An 18043-nucleotide genomic window follows, 5' to 3' on the forward strand; every position below is an offset into this window, starting at 1 on the left:
CGACCTGATGGTGCAGAGGAAAGTACAAACCACGACATTAAAGTATACGCATAGGATATGAAGACAGTAACTGTTCTCGAAAGAATGGAATACTGTTCATGACCGTGCAGATTTTCCCTGGAATAAATGATGACTAATTGAAACCCTCAGCTGCCTCGGTGGCTCAGATGGATAGAGCGTCTGCCGTGTAAGCAGGAGATCCCGGGTTCGAGTCCCGGTCGGGGCACACATTTTCAGCTGTCCACATCGAGGACAGCCCCCCATTCGGGTCTCCGGGAGTGCCAAAGTCGGTCATCATAAGAATGAATAATAAACGAAAGGGTAACGTCCTATGAGACGGGAAAGGAATATCGGCAGTCGGAATGTGCCAAGGAAGCTAGAAACTCTGAAAAGGGCAATACTAATGCTTGATCTACACTCCTGGAAATGGAAAAAAGAACACATTGACACCGGTGTGTCAGACCCACCATACTTGCTCCGGACACTGCGAGAGGGCTGTACAAGCAATGATCACACGCACGGCACAGCGGACACCCAGGAACCGCGGTGTTGGCCGTCGAATGGCGCTAGCTGCGCAGCATTAGTGCACCGCCGCCGTCAGTGTCAGCCAGTTTGCCGTGGCATACGGAGCTCCATCGCAGTCTTTAACACTGGTAGCATGCCGCGACAGCGTGGATGTGAACCGTATGTGCAGTTGACGGACTTTGAGCGAGGGCGTATAGTGGGCATAAGGAAGGCCGGGTGGACGTACCGCCGAATTGCTCAACACGTGGGGCGTGAGGTCTCCACAGTACATCGATGTTGTCGCCAGTGGTCGGCGGAAGGTGCACGTACCAGTCGACCTGGGACCGGACCGCAGCGACGCACGGATGCACGCCAAGACCGTAGGATTCTACGCAGTGCCGTACGGGACCGCACCGCCACTTCCCAGCAAATTAGGGACACTGTTGCTCCTGGGGTATCGGCGAGGACCATTCGCAACCGTCTCCATGAAGCTGGGCTACGGTCCCGCACACCGTTAGGCCGTCTTCCGCTCACGCCCCAACATCGTGCAGCCCGCCTCCAGTGGTGTCGCGACAGGCGTGAATGGAGGGACGAATGGAGACGTGTCGTCTTCAGCGATGAGAGTTGCTTCTGCCTTGGTGCCAATGATGGTCGTATGCGTGTTTGGCGCCGTGCAGGTGAGCGCCACAATCAGGACTGCATACAACCGAGGCACACAGGGCCAACACCCGGCATCATGGTGTGGGGAGCGATCTCCTACACTGGCCGTACAGCTCTGGTGATCGTCGAGGGGACACTGAATAGTGCACGGTACATCCAAACCGTCATCGAACCCATCGTTCTACCATTCCTAGACCGGCAAGGGAACTTGCTGTTCCAACAGGACAATGCACGTCCGCATGTATCCCGTGCCACCCAACGTGCTCTAGAAGGTGTAAGTCAACTACCCTGGCCAGCAAGATCTCCGGATCTGTCCCCCAATGAGCACGTTTGGGAGTGGATGAAGCGTCGTCTCACGCGGTCTGCACGTCCAGCACGAACGCTGGTCCAACTGAGGCGCCAGGTGGAAATGGCATGGCAAGCCGTTCCACAGGACTACATCCAGCATCTCTACGATCGTCTCCATGGGAGAATAGCAGCCTGCATTGCTGCGAAAGGTGGATATACACTGTACATTGTGCATGCTCTGTTGCCTGTGTCTATGTGCCTGTGGTTCTGTTAGTGTGATCATGTGATGTATCTGACCCCAGGAATGTGTCAATAAAGTTTCCCCTTCCTGGGACAATGAATTCACGGTGTTCTTATTTCAATTTCCAGGAGTGTATATACAGCGGGCGTCAGTGAAGTGAAATGGAAGACAAGGTTTTCTGCTCAGAAGAGTGCAGGCTTATATCAACAGCAGCAGAAAACGGGGAAAATATAACGGGTGTGGGGCTCATTCTGAATGGGAAGGTAGAGTGGAGCGTGAGCTCCTTGAGCAATTCAGTGCTAGGATTGTTCTCATCAGAATCGACAAAAACAACACCGGCACGTAGTTCAGGTATACAAGCCAACATCACAAGCAGTAGACGAAGGGATAGAGGAAGTGTACGAGGACACTGAACTGGTAGTGTACTACGTAAAGGCAGATGAAAATCTACTATTCGTGGACAATTGGAACGCTGTTGTATGGGACGGGATAGAAGGAAGGGCTACGGAAGCATATGGGTTTGGTGGTAGGAATGAGGGAGAAGAAAGACTGAGTTCAGCAATAAAGAAAAGTATAAGGCCTGAAAACCCTGGAAGGTTACAATTACATTACATCTTGGTCCGACAGGATTCCGAAATTAGACATTGGATGGCAAGGTGTACCCAAGAGCAGATGCAGACTCATATCACAATTTAGTAACGATGAGGAGAAGACTGGAGCTTAAAGGAATCATCCGGAAGAGGGTTAAATATTCATTATAATTCTGATATAATTCAGAGAAAATAAATCCACTGTTTAAAGGAATTAATTAGTTTTCCCTCTGCTTTAGTTGTCCTACAAAAGCTCAAATCCGGCGACCCTCATTAATGCGACCGACTTATTCTGCGTAACTGAACTTTGCTGTTACTGTGGCGGCGTTCCGTTATGAAGCAGGTGCCCCTTTCACAGAACTATGTACGTGTGGTAGGAAATTTAATTTAGTTTTTTATGATTAATGAGAGCTGCTTTCCTTTGCGTTCAATACAGCCTTGAAATCACAGAGCTTTTTCAATTACTGTGGTTGGCAATATGCTAGCTAAAGGCAATATATGAGTTACTCCAAACTGTTTATCGTTTACGTGTTGAGCCCATAGGTGTGGCAAGCAGACTGCAGTCTCCAAGCTCTCAGCGATTTTTCTTCCATTTGCACTATATTTATGTTTTCATAATTACTCAACGTTACCACTCCATTCCGTCCTACATCCAGGGCAAATGACATACTTTTCTGTTTTAAAAAATGTGTTTTTGTTGTTTAGGATATATTGTGCTTTTATTATTATTACATAATGATGAATTCATATAAACTTTGCAATTCTAAATTAACCCTTTTTTTTAACAAAGTGTTTTGAACTGTGCATGCAGTTTTACCTCGGATTACCCTAACTTTTTAAACTGCTGTTTACTGAAGACGGGGCAGCGTAAATTCTTTGCGGTGTTTCATAACTTTTTACATTTTCGTACGTACACCACTGCAGGAATAGTGTTCATCGCATCGTTGAGTATGAATGTTTGTAAGTAGGCTGTTTAGGATTTTGATGTTAGTAACGCCAAATAGCGCTCTCTATTAAAATCGGTGACTGAGCTGTGTCCAGTCTGTAGCTGGGTGGGCCCGTTGTTGGAAGTTATTCGCCAGCGCAGTATGGGCAGTTGGATGTGAACAGCCTGTAGCGTTGGGCAGTTGGAGGTGAGCCGCCAGCAGTGGTTGGATGTGGGGAGAGAGATGGCAGAGTTTTGAGACGACGTTAACACGAGCGGACGATCTGGACGTGCGTCCGTCAGAAAAAGGATATCTGTTAAACTGGATGTCAAGTGTATATATATATATATATATATATATATATATATATATATATATATATATATATATAATTACTTTTCGAACATTATTAAAGTAAGTTCATTGTTTGTTCTCTATCAAAATCTTCAGTTTCACTGTGGAGCTACTTCTACGTTATTTGATTTTCAAACTCCAGAGTGAAACTGAATGTATTGAGACTGTTTTCTCTTTACTTATTCTGATCATTTCTAAACTGACACACAATATTTTAGCACAGAGCAATCTGATTTTCAATAATCCCTACAAGAGAATAGCCCTGACTAACAATAATCTATGCCCTTCATGAATCACTTACAAGAAGCTTCGTTACTCGAAATACTGCAATACAGCGAGCGCCAATACTGCCAGCTAAATAAAACATTCTGATTATTGAAGGCACTAACTACTGATAGGCATATAGTTAGCAAATGAAATTTTTGATAGAGAACAAACAATGTATTTACCTCGATAATACTCAAAAAGTGGTTCAAATGGCTCTGAGCACTATGGAACTTAACTGATGAGGTCATCAGTTCCCTAGAACTTAGAACTACTTAAACCTAACTAACCTAAGGACATCACACACATTCATGCCCGAGGCAGGATTCGAACCTGCGACCATAGCGGTCACGCGGTTCCAGACTGTAGCACCTAGAACCGCTCGGCCACTCCGGCCGGCAATTCTTGACATCAAGTTTAACAGATTTCCTTATTCTGACGGACAGACGTCCAGATCATCCTTCCATATTAAGATGTCAACACTGTGGCATCTCTCTCCCCACATCCAACCACTGCTGGCGGCTCACCTCAAACTGCGCAACGCTATGGGCTGTTCACATCCAACTGCCCAACACTACACTGGCGAATAACTTCCAACAACGAGTCCAACCAGCCACAGACTGCACACAGCACAGTCAGCGATTTTAATGGAGAGTGCTACGTGGCGTTACCAACAACAAAAAGCTAAACAGCATACTTACAAGTTGTCCTTGTTCGAATCTACTACGACTGCGATTATTTAAGGGACAGTTAAATGAAAACGAGACAGATGGGGAAGAAGTAAGTATACTATATGTTATTTCAAAAGTAATCGCTGTAACTGTTAACACGTTTATCCCACTGTTAGAGAAGGGGGTCAGTGCCTACATGGAAAACTGTTTTCATTGGCCTACGGAACCATGATTGTGCCCAGGCGTGTACCTTTTCATCCGAAGCAAATCGACTACCACGACTTTATTTACTAAGGGCTTCAACAATATGGAAATCGCGTGGGGAAAGATTGGGACTTTGCGGAGCATGTGTAAGGGCCTCTCGGCGAAACTTCTGCAGCGTAGTCGAAACAGCCTGTAACGAACTCTGCCTGTGTGATTTCCATATTTCTGGAGTTCTGAAGAAAGACATTCTTGGCCGTCGATTTTCTTCGAAAGAAGAGATTCACGACTGGGTACAATGATGGTTTCCTAGGTAACGGCAGACATTTTTCCATTAAGGCATTGTCCTTCTTCTCTCACAGGGGAATAAATGTATTACCGTGATTACTTTTGATATTACTATTTTCGATACGTCTAGTTTTCATTTGACTGCCCCTCATTTATTTAAATAAGAGACGTACACGTTATGAATAAGCTTTCCACGAGGGCAGGCCACCAGAAGCCGCTGGTTGTCTGGAATAAATGATTGTGATCTCTACACAACCAGAGTACCGAATGGAGATGACTTTTAATCACAGTATCTTTCTTTTCCATTCCACAACTACATTGGGCGAGGTCATGCGGCCAGATATAGACTCGCGGTTCTTTTGAGCAACTACCATGAGCGCTGGTTGTGGATGAGAGATTGTCAGTCAGGATAATTAATACATAGTAGGCGATTACCAGTTCCAGGATTTGACTTATGAGCAAGGGGATCATCTTGACCACATTGGGGAAATCAATCAGTATGTTTAATATTTGGTTCGGTCAATGACTTCTATTGTTTCACATGCACATATTCAACTGACAGATTCAGTGCCTGATGAGTATGAGCTGGAGTGGCACTGGTGATCTTTTGTCACCATGACAAAAGTATTCGTCAGTGTCACGTCAAGGTATCAAAGTTGAGTGCGCTCACGAATGATGGCATCACTAAACTTTTTTAAATCTAAACGTCATTTGTCGATATGGACTTTGAAGAGATTGCCATTGTTTGTGAACTGATGAGATGTAAAAGAATATATCATAATAAAAGAGGAGTGGGTACACTCCATCTGGAGTAACAGGCTAGTAAGTGGAAAGTTTTACTCAATATGCCATAAACTTCGACAACATCCAAAGAAATTTTTTCATTACTTTACAATGGATATTAGAAGTTTTGATGAAATACTTCACATTATGAAATAATTCACATTTTAGCTGCACTAACAAAAATATTACCAACATCAGATTGCGTGACCCAGCTGGACACAAGTTGCTCCAAGCTCCTGAAAATATTATTAACTGATTTCTTCCAATCCTTCGATTTTTCATATTTATGTCTGAATAATCGTCCAAATTTTTGTCTTCTTCTATAAGAACATCATCATTGATCTCGTCTTCGTGTACAGTCACGTTGCGGGAAAACGTTGGTGCCATGTTTGTGTGTCTCTGTGTTGTCAGTCGGAAAGCAAATGGGAAGCGCAGAATGCACGGAGGGTGGCTGTTCTGTCAACAGTGCGCGCTTGGCTATTAAAACCCAGCGGCGGACTGGCTGGAGTTTATTTCTGTTCAGTGATGAGTTTTGCTTCGATCTGAGCTCGGGTGACCATCTAAGACGTGTCTTGGGCCGCCCCGCACAGAGGTTGGATACCAACCTGACTGTTCCCGCCATACAGCCCGACAACCTGGAATGATGGTCTGGGGTACCATTTCTTTTCATAGCAGGACCTCTTTGGTTGTCATTTGCGGCACTATTACAGCACAGCGGTTCGTCAACTGTATTATACGCCCCGTTTTGTTGCCGTTCACGACAGGCCATCCTGGACTTACATTTCAGCAATATAATGGCCGCCCGCACACGCGAAACCCTTAGTGCTTACCAAACCCAGAAACGTCGATGGAAGTCCCCCAGTGAGAGCGTTTGGAGCCTTGTGACCATGGCTCTCCAACCAGCTGGGGATTTTCTAGATCTAACGCACCATTTGGACAGAATTTGGCACGATATCCTTCAAGAGGAGATCCAACAACTCTGTTAATCACTGCTAAATCGAATAACTTCGTGCATAAGGGCCAACGGGGGACTAACCTGTTATTTACTCGCTCAATTTGTGAACCTCTTTCTCTTGAATGAATCATCAAATTTTTCTGAAATTTTAATCATTTGTTTGTCCGTAAATGTACATCACATTTGTCGATTTACGTGCCATTTGGATAATACCTTCGTCGTGAGTTTTTTGTTGTTGTCTATAGTGTGGTGTAGGAACGTTCAAATTAGAAATTCTATTAAGTTAATAATGGAATTAATATTCTGCAAGGACTTTTGAAACATGTAGCTTAATACATTGTTAGCTGATTAGTGTTCCGATTATTATTGTCTCGTGCGTGACGTCTCACCCAATAACAGACTGCAGCGGGGCCACAGTGAAGTGCTTGAATAAACAGTCGCACTTGCTACAATACCGCCTACAGCGCAATTGTAGCCATTCTTACTATCAACAGTACACTGGCAGCAGTCTATAGTTTCCAAAGCTTTATTTAACTTTTTTCAGTTTCAATAAGAAGGCAGTTTTCTTAGACGTGTGTACGCTTTGTTAAATATGTCGAAGAAACCTCAATATATTCAACAATTTAGAGAAGAATGGCTAAAAGTTAAAATAACGGTGCGATGTAGGTTTTGTCACGGCCTTTTCAACCGCAAGTTTTAGGTATTGAGGGATAATTCTAAACACCACAAACATGCGAAAGCAGCTAAGCCATTTTCTTGTGCTAGACAGTCTAAATCGAATTTTCAGCCTAAAGTTCCCTCAGTCACAACAACTTGAGGCGAGGCTGGAATAATATTATTTGTGAGCATGAATTGTGCTATTATATAGTGTGTGGATCATCACAGCCACCAGAACAAATGGTGTTTCCAAATAAGTGATATGAAAATACATTGCGCGAAATGCAGTGAAGTGATAGAAAACGGAATATATACACACTTTAAGGTTTTGTTGAATCGTGATGTTGGTGATATTTCCTATAGAATGCTTGTGGACGATGGCACCGGCATTACTTTTACGGAACAGGTAGGTGTTTGTATTTTGTGCTTCTCAGAAAAGAAAGCGTGCCTATTTTCAAATATTGTTGAAACTGTTAGAGGTTGACTCAGGTGATCCAAAAACAGTTGTTGAACGTTTGAAAGCTGTAGTAGCTGATTTTGAACTGAAGTCGCAGGAAATGCTTGCTATGGACGCATCTGTCATGATCGGGAAAGACAACGGAGTTTACGCTTTCCTCAAGCGAGAAATTCCACACCTAATCCTCATACCACGTCCTTGTCACTCCATCCTGTTGGCCTGTTGTCCCTTTCTCATTCTGTAAAGAAGAATTAGCAGACCACTTGGAACTCATTTCTTTTACAAACACACAGTTGGTTTCACCTCCCTTCAATAAAGCAAAAGGTGTACAATGACCTGTATAATATACTTTAAGATGAGAATCCGTTGAAGATACTTTAGTCGTGGACCTCGATGGATACGAATGGAACCCGTTTGGGAATGCATACATAATTAGTGGTGTGAATGCATACATAATTAGTGGGAGGCTCTAACAGTAAATGAGAAGTGATACATGGCTCAGACACCATATAAAATGTACAAAGACAATAACAACAATTTTTTTTTCATATCTCTACGGCCAGTTCTGCGAGGATGCAACGTTTTTAATAAGGCGCTCCACTTAAGGTCTGCCCACCGCACCAAGCTGCTGCAATATCTCATTATTTTAACACAACACTTGCACAAATGGTAAAGGTTAATGTGTGTCTAGAGGATATGTAATTGTTAAGAATTTTCTTCATCGAATCCATATTTCGGTTCTGCATTTGGAAAGCAAGTAGGAATTTTGCGTAACAGCGGCAGAATGACTGGATATTGTTACTGGAATTGGGAAAATTTGCTTGAAATGTATTGTTCGCCTTGTCAGCGAGTTCCAGTTCCATCTCCCGAACAAGGGCTGATTAAGGGAAGGGAACCGGGATGGGGGGGGGGGGGCGGGGGGGAGGGCATCGCTCCTTCCGAGAGTTGAAACTAAATTAAAATCAAATGGAAATCTTTGTAATTTGCTTCAAAGTTAAGCACGCGAATTTAGAGTCTTGGTCAGTGGATTTAGTCATTTAATTGAGTATTCCCCAAGCTATCTTATTTTGTGTGCCCGAGAGAATGTACTGATGTACTGTATTACTTGTTCCAGAGATTTGTGTTCCCCTCCTGTTCGAACTGAGGGCGCCTGATGTAAGCAGGGTTCCCGATCTGCCATAAGAGCACGCTTTACAATTATAATTTTCGGAATTTAACTATATATATATATATATATATATATATATATATATATATATGTATATAACTTTTCGTCTAAAATAAAAAAAACATTTTGCAATTGTTTGATAGTATTCTAAACATTCATGGTGGTGTCTGTTTGTACTATATCGTGTCTCCCTACCACTTTCGCGCAACGACGCTCTGAGCGTGTTTTTTAGGGAATTAACTAGTTTGAACCTGGGTCCTGTTGCTAGTAAGGAGACGCCAGACCACACATGCCATGTAGAATTCAGAAGAGTTCAGTGAGACTAGCGATGATATAACCAAATACTTAATGATCTCAGTGTCAGCTCCACTGCACTCCCTGTAAAAGAATCTTAATACTAACTAAATTTAGTGGAAAGGGTTCAAGGCTTTCCTATTTTTAGTTAGCTGGTAAAATAACGACGAAAAATCAGTTAAGTTTACCATTGGAAATTTTATTCTACTCACAAAACAATGATTATAAATTGCACTATTGATAAAAGGAAATGTTTTAATACAGGATGGTAAAAACCAACTGCCTTCAACAAAAATGTCTACGAATATTCCCTAAATGGGTTTCCAAGTTCTACAATCGATCGAAGGGTGACCTAAGCCATATCACATCTATAATCTAGGTTTAATTTAAGTTTCAAAAAAGAGAAAACTATGAAAATGGTCTACAGTGACCCTCAATTATCTTTAATAACTTATCTAACTTGTCGTAAATTACAGTGGCTGATGTAGCTTCTCAATAACTATATAAAGAAAAATCATTGCGTTTCAGATCTGTTCTTCAAGTGGCAAAGCTATCTGCCTATGTTTTCATCTGACCACTCAGGATCTCAATGTTAACCTTAAGTTCCGCCTACAAAAATTCTGTCTATCCAATGAGAAACGTTATACTTTTCGTGGTGGGGCAATGTTTTTAAAGTTTGCAACGGAACAGAGACGCGAAAAAGTCTCACGCTAAAACGTGCGGGTGGTAGTTGTACAGGTAGGCTGGCCCGACCCTTATCGTAGGGCCTTCTAGCATAACACGGTTCTGCTCTCGGCTTCTGTCCTCGTTTCTCCTCTCAGAACTGCGTCTGCCTCACGGTGGGAAGGTACGACATGCATTTAGCCATTCTTCTGTTAGTCTGTGGTATTCCATTTGCTCACTCGTTACTCGTATTACTTTGGTTAATTTAATGTCACGATTTATTCCGAGCTATGTGACATACTACTGGATTTGCTTATCATGTCAGGGTTTTCATGTAAGGTGTTGGATTTGCCTGACACCTTACAGTTTTAAGTAAAAAAAAAACAGCTTAAACCAGTAGTTTTTCAAGGTTTTCCTTGCCTTAACTTTCAAGGAAAGGATTCCTGTGTCTTCTTTCTCTTCTAGACACACAAAAAATTCATTAATCTGTCTCTGCTCCGAAGAATGTTAAAATTTTATACAAGGCATCATCTGTAGCCCCAGAAAACTGTTTCACAAGAGTAAAAGACAATATCCCTTAATTAGCTTTGGAAATAGGTATGAGAGTGGCCATCCTGCGTGACGAAGAACTCCACTGGCAGAAAATCAACTTTGTGGAGTGGGAGAATGTGACAGACATGGTTGAATTTTGGTCTGAAGTATGAAAATATGAGAATGCAAGTAAACAAAGCTTTTTAGTGGACTCTGCAGTTTCGTAAAGATGCTTCCAGTGTTGTCTTTGTCTAATGGGGAAGTAGAGAGGTATTCTGGTGAAACGAATATCTCTAAAAATTCGTACAGGAAGACGGTGGGGAACAGCATCCTCATTTCTGTTCTGACGATTCGTGCTGGCTGTCGGCGACTTGGGATGAACTGTCACAATTGTCAATTTGAAGATGCAGTACTGAGAAAAATAGGTAAGATTTGAAATAACTGAATAACCGTTTAAATTTATAAATTTTTATAGTTCTCTAAGCTACTATGCTCTACAAAGTAAATATTGTTTGTTTCCCATGCAGCGGCAAAGTCTACAGCAAGAGCAGTGGCTTCAGCAGTGACAACCCAGGACCCTCAACATTAATACAGTTTGTGGAAGAGGAACGGGATGACTTGCAATATCTGTTTTTAGGGTGGAGTGAATTACTCCATTCAAAGTTCACGTGTTATACGAGGAGATTTCAATAAGTAAAGCAAAATAATTTTTCTCGACTAGTTCGGTCGAAGAAATGCAGAGCTTTTATGGAGTGTCGTGGAATGTTGCCCCTTCAGCCCCTATAGTTTCATGAAATTCCGGTAGGTGGCGGCATGACATGCAGCCTTCAAAATGACGTCTGTAACAGAGGTGTTTTCCAAGCAGAGAGCTGTCACTGAGTTTATTTTGGCGGTAAACCAGATCATCGTAGATATTCATAGGCGCTTATAGAATACCTGCGGAGATGTCGCAGTGAACAAAAGCAGGGTGAGTCGTTGGGCGAGGCATCTGTCGTCGCAACAGTGTAGCGCAAACGTGAGCGGTCTCCCACGTGCCAGCCGGCTGCACACGTCTGACTCTTGCACTGTTGGAACATGCGGGCACTCTCATTCGTGGTGAGCGACCGACCTCAGTCAGACACTTCGCTTTACATCTGAACGCCCCTGCTGGAAGTGCCGACACATTCGTCGACCAGTTGGTGTACTCAAAAGTGTGTGCCTGTTGGTTTCCTCGTCGCCTAAGAGATCATACAGTGCATCGAAGGACCATCTGTGCAGGAGTGACTGCACGTTACGAGTCTGATAGTGACAATTTTATGTCGAACAATGCCACAGGCGATAAAACATGGGTTCATCAAATGGTTCAAATGGCTCTAAGCATTACGGACTTAACATCTAAGCTCATCAGTCCCCTGGACTTAGAACTACTTAAACCTAACCAACCTAAGGGCTTCACACACATCCATGCCCGAGGCAGGATTCGAATCTGCGACCATAGCAGCAGCGCGGTTCCGGAGTGAAGTGCCTAGAACCACTCGGCCACAGCGGCTGGCCCATGGGTTAATCTCTTCGAACCGGAAACAAAACGGCAATCCATAGGGTAGCGCCAAACTACCTCTCCTCCGAAGAAAAAATCCAAAGCCACATCCTCAGCCGGTAAGGTCATGGCGACGGTTTTCTGGTACTCTGAAGGGGTTATTCTGTTTGATGTCCTCCCTCGTGATCCAACTATGGTATCAGAAACCAACTTTGATAACATAAATGTATTTCGTTACCATCAGGAAATAGAAGAAACATTGCAGAGTGTTCGTCGCTTTCTCCATGACAACGCAAGGTCTCACACAACTTTGCACACACCGAGCGAGGTGGCGCAGTGGTTAGACACTGGACTCGCAATCGGGAGGACGACGGTTCAATCCCGCGTCCGGCCATCCTGATTTCGGTTTTCCGTGATTTCCCTAAATCGCTCCAGGCTAATGCCGGGATGGTTCCTTTCAAAGGGCGCGGCCGACTTCCTTCCCCGTCCTTCCCTAATCCGATGAGACCGATGACCTCGCTGTCTGGTCTCCTTCCCCGAAACAACCAACCAACCAACTTTGCACAACCCGAGAGGAGCCCACAAAACTTCAATGGACTGTTCATCCTCATTCACCCTGCAGCACGGATCTCTCACCTTCCAGTTCCCACCTGTTTGGCCCAATGTACTCCGCCAGAAGCAGCGTGTGGCTGTTGGGGAGGTAACTGAACCAGATAGACGTTGTCTCCGGCGTCGGACATATTGGCCCTCCTGGTAAGGTGCCTAAGGCCGTCGCATTGGACGGAGATATGTTGAGAAATAGGGTTATGGTAGCCAAAAAAGTGGAAATAACATGGTTTATTGGAATCCTGAATAAAGCGAACCTCCTTCCAGAAAAAAATGTGTTTATTGCTTATTGAACGCCTGTTGTACTTAGGTAAACATTATCATTAAAGGAAATGTTAATGTTCAGTAATCTGCGAACACAAGAAAATGGAAGCATATTTCTCACACAACCACAAGTCTCTAGAAGGAAACGGAAGGTGAATTTAAACTTACTTTGGTAATTAGTAACACCGCGTACCCATAAGAACAAAGCACAAAGTAATTAGTAACACTACGTGAACGCTAGCTATAATGGCAGCGTACAAGTGACTGATCTTGAGCACACGTAGTATTATTACTGCTCATACTGATACCGTTGACGCATTATGTAAAGTGTTAGAATGTGTTGAGAGTTCGTAGTACCCGTGAAACTACTTTTCTATTTACCCCAAAGTTTTGAACATAGCTGCTTGGTTCAGTGACCATTTATAAATTAAAATTGAAACAAATGAGCCCTCGGTCACAATTTTTTAGTCTTGTTAACCAGGTTTCATCACTTCTAAGATTGCCATCATCAGAATTTAGACATTTAAATTACAAAATTGTGGGAAGAAAAAATTTTTATATAAAAAAGTGTAAGTACTGATTAACGACGCAAGACACAGACAGTACTTATACATGTCACGTATAAAATAAATAACAGTCCAGAAGGGCTTTAGTCATAAAATATTTAAAAGGAATGTTTGAAGGCGAGCGTCAAAGGGCTGCTCATACCTGTACAGCCACAGGTTGCAAAGGTAGTTTTCTATTTAGTTTAACGTCACATTTCAGAGAGGTCGTGCGGTAGCGTTCTCGCTTCCCACGCCCGGGTTCCCGGGTTCGATTCCCGACGGGGTCAGGGATTTTCTTTGCCCCGTGATGGCTGGGTGTTGTGTGATGTCCTTAGGTTAGTTAGGTTTAAGTAGTTCTAAGTTCTAGGGGTCTGATGACCATAGATGTTAAGTCCCATAGTGCTCAGAGCCATTTGAACGATTTGAACCACATTTCAGAGATTATTCAGCGTAAATCATTACTGCCTTCCAGACACGTCTACTAATTCACGTCACGGGTCATTTTACTTCATTTTAGCAGCGTAGTGGCACATGAAAACGTCAAGTATCCACGAGAAACCGTCATAAAAGACATTCTCGCCTCGCTCACGCATTAGCTGTCAGTGGTCCCGCATATAGAAACTTCGTTAGCTGTTAATTCCTCTGCGAACGAAGTGAAGTCATGAAGTTTTAGCTATTTAAAGTTGCGTATTTAGGTTTTCTGCTTGTTTAGAGGTAAATGTCAGCAATGCGCTCGCCACACTACCGTAGCTTCCGGTTGGAGGAACCAAAACCCACCGATAAAGTGAAATGCCGTGCGGTACTTCCTTTCCTGTATTTGAAGGACAACAACGCTGTAGAAAATCTTTGCTGTACTGGCGTAGAGCAACAATGAATCTTTAGTGATTAGGGTGCAGACGTTTCCATTAGGCTAGTATCGAGGTGGCAGACCTCCTAGTTTCACGGTCGCAGCTTTGTGTCTTCGAGATGTTAATTAAAAGTTTACTTTACTTTCGTTCATCGTAATCACTGTTTTAAGAAAGTCTGTAGCTGTCATTCATGATCTGTATAACGAAAAACTGCTCCAGTTATTTATTTTTCTCATGTTTAGCAGCGCGTTTCGTGGGTTTATTGTCATTTTCAAGTACATTTGGCTATATAAATATTTTTGTGATGTGTCCATGTGTGGTTTTTCTGCCTCTCTTCAATTTGGCTGTCATTTTGTGGCTATACTGCACTCGGAAAATAGCACAAAATGAATCTTATTATATGTTAATTTTAGACATGGTATTTTTACCTGTTTTTTGCCTCCTTCATTGGACAAAATGTGAAGCACACTGAATTAATCACTTATACAGCTTGCTTTTGTGATTAAAACAAGCTACAAAGATATTATGACACTATGGTTTCACAAAGAGTTTCACACTGTCAGAGGTGATACATTTGTTGTGGATAATATGTATAAAATGGATTTAATGGAGAAGACTGAAACTTCTGCTCAGCACAAAGAGCAAGGTGAAAACATTCTAAGTGGCAAACTATACCGTCGCAGAAGAAGCTGAGTAGCACCGTGGTGTAGTGGTTATGATACTACCACTGTTACATGGAGGGTCATGAGTTGAAAACTCATCTGCACTGTACAGTTTTAATTTCCTTATTCGGTTCGAGTACATTCTACAAGTATCCACAAATGTCAAAGAATCATTGTACTGGAATGTTCTGTAGCTGTATATACAGGGTGTTACAAAAAAGTAAGGCCAAACTTTCAGGAAACATTCCTCACAAACAAATAAAGAAAATATGTTATGTGGACATGTGTCCGGAAAAGCCTAATTTCCATGTTAGTGCTCATTTTAGTTTCGTCGTTATGTACTGCACTTTCTAGATTCACCACCGTAATTTTATACGGGATACTCTACCTGCCCCCCGCCCCCCACCGCCCCCCGCCCCATGAACCATGGACCTTTCCGTTGGTGGGGAGGCTTGCGTGCCTCAGCGATACAGATAGCCGTACCGTAGGTGCAGCCACAACGGAGGGGTATCTGTTGAGAGGCGAGACAAACATGTGGTTCCTGAAGAGGGGCAGCAGCCTTTTCAGTAGTTGCAGGGGCAACAGTCTGGATGATTGACTGATCTGGCCTTGTAACAATAACCAAAACGGCTTTGCTGTGCTGGTACTGCGAACGGCTGAAAGCAAGAGGAAACTACGGCCGTAATTTTTCCCGAGGGCATGCAGCTTTACTGTATGATTAAATGATGATGGCGTCCTCTTGGGTAAAATATTCCGGAGGTAAAATAGTCCCCCATTCGGATCTCCGGGCGGGGACTACTCAAGAGGATGTCGTTATCAGGAGAAAGAAAACTGGCGTTCTACGGATCGGAGCGTGGAATGTCAGATCCCTTAATCGGGCAGGTACGTTAGAAAATTTAAAAAGCGAAATGGATAGGTTAAAGTTAGATATAGTCGGAATTAGTGAAATTCGGTGGCAGGAGGAACAAGAAATAAAAACTTTGAGGTTCGCCGATGACATTGTAATTCTGTCAGAGACAGCAAAGGACTTGGAAGAGCTGTTGAATGGAATGGACAGTGTCTTGAAAGGAGGATATAAGATGAACATCAACAAAAGCAAAACGAGGATAATGGAAATGAGACACTTAAAGTAGTAAAGGAGTTTTGCTATTTGGGGAGCAAAATAACTGATGATGGTCGAAGTAGAGAGGATACAAAATGTAGACTGGCAATGGCAAGGAAAGCGTTTCTGAAGAAGAGAAATTTGTTAACATCGAGTATAGATTTAAGTGTCAGGAAGTCATTTCTGAAAGTATTTGTATGGAGTGTAGCCATGTATGGAAGTGAAACATGGACGATAAATAGTTTGGACAAGAAGAGAATAGAAGCTTTCGAAATGTGGTGCTACAGAAGAATCCTGGAGATTAGATGGGTAGATCATATAACTAATGAGGGGGTATTGAATAGTATTGGGGAGAAGGGGAGTTTGTGACACAACTTGACTAGAAGAAGGGATCGGTTGATAGGACGTGTTCTGGGGCATCAAGGGATCACCAATTTAGTATTGGAGGACAGCGTGGATGGTAAAAATCGTAGAGGGAGACCAAGAGATGAATACACTAAGCAGATTCAGAAGGATGTAGGTTGCAGTAGGTACTGGGAGATGAAGAAGCTTGCACAGGACAGAGTAGCATGGATAGCTGCATCAAACCAGTCTCGGGACTGAGGACCGCAACATCAACAGTCTACCTGTGCTGCTAGAACATGTGCCTTTACAAGTACGGCACAACATGTGGTTCATGCACGATGGAGCTCTTGCACATTTCAGTCGAAGTGTTCGTTTGCTTCTCAACAACAGATTCGGTGACCGATGGATAGGTAGAGGCGGACCAATTCCATGGCCTCCACGCTCTCCTGACCTCAACCCTCCTGTCTTTCATTTATGGGGGCATTTGAAAGCTCTTGTCTACGCAACCCCGGTACTAAATGTAGAGACTCTTCGTGCTCGTATTGTGGTCGACTGTGATACAATACGCCATTCTCCAGGGCTGCATCAGCGCATCAGTGATTTCATGCGACGGAGGGTTGATGCATGTATGCTTGCTAACGGAGGACATTTTGAACATTTCCTGTAACAAAGTGTTTGAAGTCATGCTGGTACGTTTTGTTGCTGTGTGTTCCCATTCCATGATTATTGTGATTTGAGGAGAAGTAATAAAAGGAGCTCTAACATGGAAAGTAAGCGTTTCTGGACACATGTCCACATACCATATTTTCTTTCCTTGTGTGTGAGGAATGTTTCCTGAAAGTTTGGTTGTACCTTTTGTAACATCCTGTATACTGTATGTGTTGTGGTCAGAGGCAGTTCGCTCCGCGCTCTTGTATGTGCGAGGGCTGAATAAACCTTCGTTAAGTGAAGTTAGTGTTCGTCATTCATCTAATTACACCTTCGTTTATGTGATAATATAGTAAACCAGTTAATTTTTTCAAATGTTTCTCCTCCATTTAATAACTGTCGTAATTAAAAAAGGTATTCGATAATAATTCAGTTGTCAATGGTAACATAAATTCCATATGTGAGAACTTTATATACAGTATAATGTGATCCACAAGAAATGTAACACCTGTGAGAGTGTGGAACTCTTTTTGAAAACATAGTGTCATAATATATTTGCAGCATGGTTTGTGTACAAAAAGGAACAGTGAAAGTGATGAGTTGGGTGTGTGCAATGGAGGAGGCACGGTACCTGAATGCAGACGAACGAAAATACCATCGCAGAAGATTAACGTATAAAAAACATTCCGAGATTCATTTTGTCCGATTTTCCGATTGCAGTATATCCTCCGAAGGCAACAAAATTGCAAGAGAGGCAAAAAATCACAGTTGCAAACGTCATAAAAAACATTTATGTAAGCAAATGCACTTGAAAATGAGAATAAATTGTCGAATGCTAAGAATGAAAAAATAAGTAAATGGTGCAGGTTTTCAATATGCAGTCGTAAAAGCTTACCCCCTATACGAGGGTTGCCCAGAAAGTAATGCACCGCATTTTTTTTCTCAGCCGAAAAGAATGCTACGAATGCGATACGTTACGTATGTATTAATGAAATCTCCTGAGAGAGCGCGC

At 42.9% G+C, this 18043-nt stretch overlaps 1 non-coding gene across 1 annotated transcript; it reads left to right on the forward strand.

The window, feature by feature from the left end:
- The first annotated feature begins 152 nt into the window (after positions 1-152).
- Trnat-ugu (transfer RNA threonine (anticodon UGU)) lies at positions 153-226 on the forward strand. The gene has a single exon. It is a non-coding gene; the product is annotated as a tRNA-Thr (tRNA).
- The last annotated feature ends 17817 nt before the right edge of the window (positions 227-18043 follow it).

This window comes from Schistocerca gregaria, chromosome 3 (assembly GCF_023897955.1).
Source record: "Schistocerca gregaria isolate iqSchGreg1 chromosome 3, iqSchGreg1.2, whole genome shotgun sequence".
NCBI classification, from domain to species: domain Eukaryota; kingdom Metazoa; phylum Arthropoda; class Insecta; order Orthoptera; family Acrididae; genus Schistocerca; species Schistocerca gregaria.